Source organism: Natator depressus, chromosome 9, assembly GCF_965152275.1.
Source record: "Natator depressus isolate rNatDep1 chromosome 9, rNatDep2.hap1, whole genome shotgun sequence".
NCBI classification, from domain to species: domain Eukaryota; kingdom Metazoa; phylum Chordata; order Testudines; family Cheloniidae; genus Natator; species Natator depressus.
In genome coordinates this window covers 67,648,459-67,651,258 of record NC_134242.1, presented here as the reverse complement: position 1 = coordinate 67,651,258, position 2,800 = coordinate 67,648,459, and positions in this window count along the sequence as shown.

Here is a 2,800-nt window from a genome sequence, read left to right as displayed (position 1 = left end):
TGGAGATAAGAGATGAGTGAAGAGCAGTGAGAAGGATACATCTTAATTGTACTGTTTTTTGTGATTTTAATTCTACTGAAGTGTGTGTGGGTTTTGCAGTCCTAAGACCGTTTTGTCCATTGACGGGATGAAGTATGCTTATAAGAGTACAAACTTTTTAATGCTGTTTAAACCAATGTGCTTCAAACATGACCAGGAAACTGCACCCCCAGAGAATGATTCATTCCTCAGGCTGAGGCTGTCAACCTGGGTACTATTTGTAATGCTGCTTCTCACCTGGATAACTGTCAACTAGGAACTCCTTTAGGTTTATTTTATAAACAGAAGAGATCAGACAACTGATGGCTATCCTTGTGTGGCACTGGAACTACTACTGAAAAAAAAATTACTTTCCTTAGAACAAAGTATAACACAGGTTATAGGTTCTAGCCAGTGATTTCTGAGCTACTACTACTGGCTGAAAAGAGTCTGAGAATTTAATTTGAAGACTTCAGGTGCTTGAGACCCTACCACAACCCTTAATATTTATATGTACACTCTTACAAGTCTTACTTTAAAATTAATTCAAATTTATTGAATGTAAACACTGTAATATGCATTGAAAACATGCTACAAGACTAAGTTTAATAATAAGTGAGGCCCTACTTGATTTGCAATATTGCAGATCCAGCAATATTAGGCTTCCAACGTAATTTTGTCAGCTGCCTGGGGCTGGAAGCGGGCACTCTGGACATCACCGGCTATCAGCCCCCTGCATTAACAACTGTAATATAGTCACAGCAAAATGATCCAAAAAATTAGCAGGTATAACCTAATATTTGAGTGTTTATATTGTTCCAACAAATTTTTCTTAAACAAATAGGTCTTTTCTGGCTTTCCTAATTACTGCAATTAATAAAGGTCCATTATTACTTGTCTGCCATTTTCCATGTCTTGTCCACAACTCAGCCACAATTATTTGACAATCATTCTGCAATCCAAATTATGCCTTAATAGTAAGTAATTACCATGTTGAGGTAAGTATTTAGTGTCTACTGCAAGGGCAGATAAAATTTAGAATCTTCAGTTATGATCTGGAAGATGGAGTGACCAGCATATTATTTAGTTGTTCATAGAAGACAAATAGACCAAGAAAGATGGGCAGACCAGGAGGCTATGCAGCACTGCTATTTGCTAGCATGGTGTCCCCCCTGCCAGCTGGTGCAGGAGTGCAAGAGAAAAGCTAGCTAGATGGGCAATCCCAAGAGAGATGTATTGCCTTGAAAAGTGCCTGACAAAACAAAGCATTATCTTTGCCCTACTTTTTCTTTTGAGACATCTACAGATCAGCATAAAGTGCCCTGCCAAATAAACAGAATTCTGCAGTAATTGTTCTGAACCCCCTGGGTGCAGATAGTCATGAATGCGCTATAATGCCTTAAAATCTCTGTGCTTTTAGAAATGTCTCTGTAGCCTGATCTAGGCTATTTACCTCAAAGTCTCAAGTTAGATAAAAACTGAGAGAATTAATGAAACTGTGAGCCAAACTACTTTTTCTATTGCTTTTTCTTGTTCTGCATCTGCTATTACAATAAACTTGCCATACAATGCATTTTATTTTTCTAACTGAACCCCTGTGGGGTCAATATTTTGAGCAGGGGAGGATTGGGGGGAGACAGCAAATGAGGAAGAAGCTTGTGAAGGTGGGTGTGATGATGGCAAGTGTAGTCGGTGGTTGCAGGATTTGATACTGCAGAGAAATAAACTTTTATAGCTTTAAGTCTCCAGCATGGACACCATTTTGAGCATACTAAAGTGTGGAGGGGTAAAAAGTAGAGTAGGCAGAGAGAGGCTTCTAGCGCTGCCTAAAATGGTAGTAATTAGCTGGTACCCAGAAAAAATTGTTTAATCCCCCTATACAGTTGTATTGTAATACAGATCCTTGCTTTGACTCAGCACTGATCCAGGCATCCCCACTTGCCTTCATTTGCTCTGACAGTGCCTTGTCTATATCTGCATTCTGGTGACATCTCCAAATACAACTGTACATGCAGCTCCTCAGAGAGAGCACTCAAGTCCAAGAGATATGAAGGGGCACGAGGGAGTATAGCTGATAAAATGCATATGAGACTCCACCATCCGGTATCAAAAAGAGACAGACCTGGCTAAGGTGACATACAGCCAAGGTGACCCCAGACTAGTGGAGGGCATGCCAGTGTGCAAACAGGCCAACCCAGGTATGAAGCAATGCAGTATGGGAAGACTGCCAAAAGTGGAGTAGTTAGAAATTCACCCACACAAACCTAAGAGCAAATAAACTCACTGTGAAATGGAGTTACTCCTCTTCCCAGGAGAATTACTTACCACAACCTAAGACACCAAATAATGACTTTTAAATTTTAAAAATAGTTGCATGTAGATACAAAGCACTTTATGGTGAACAAACTGAAGTTAATCCCTGGGTAGACAAGCCTTAAGCTACTAAAGCCTTGATCCTGCATTTAAAGCATGTGAAGAGCCCCATTAGAACTCTGCACTGAATTAACTGTTCCTATTGACTTCAACAGAAGAAGAATTAGCTCAATGCAGAATTCTTCTGAAAAATCCCATCCTTGGTTTCCAGAGAAAAAGTTAAATTGAGTGTTGGTTGCGGAGTCCACACTGTATGTTGAAAAATAGATGATAACAACATTAAGCACTCATGAGAACAGGAAAGGTGTATCACAAGTATGATGTATCTTACACCACACATACTTGTATGGATTCACTGAATATTTAAGAAATTATAGTTTTGCATGCGCTTTTCAAAACTATGGCTGAT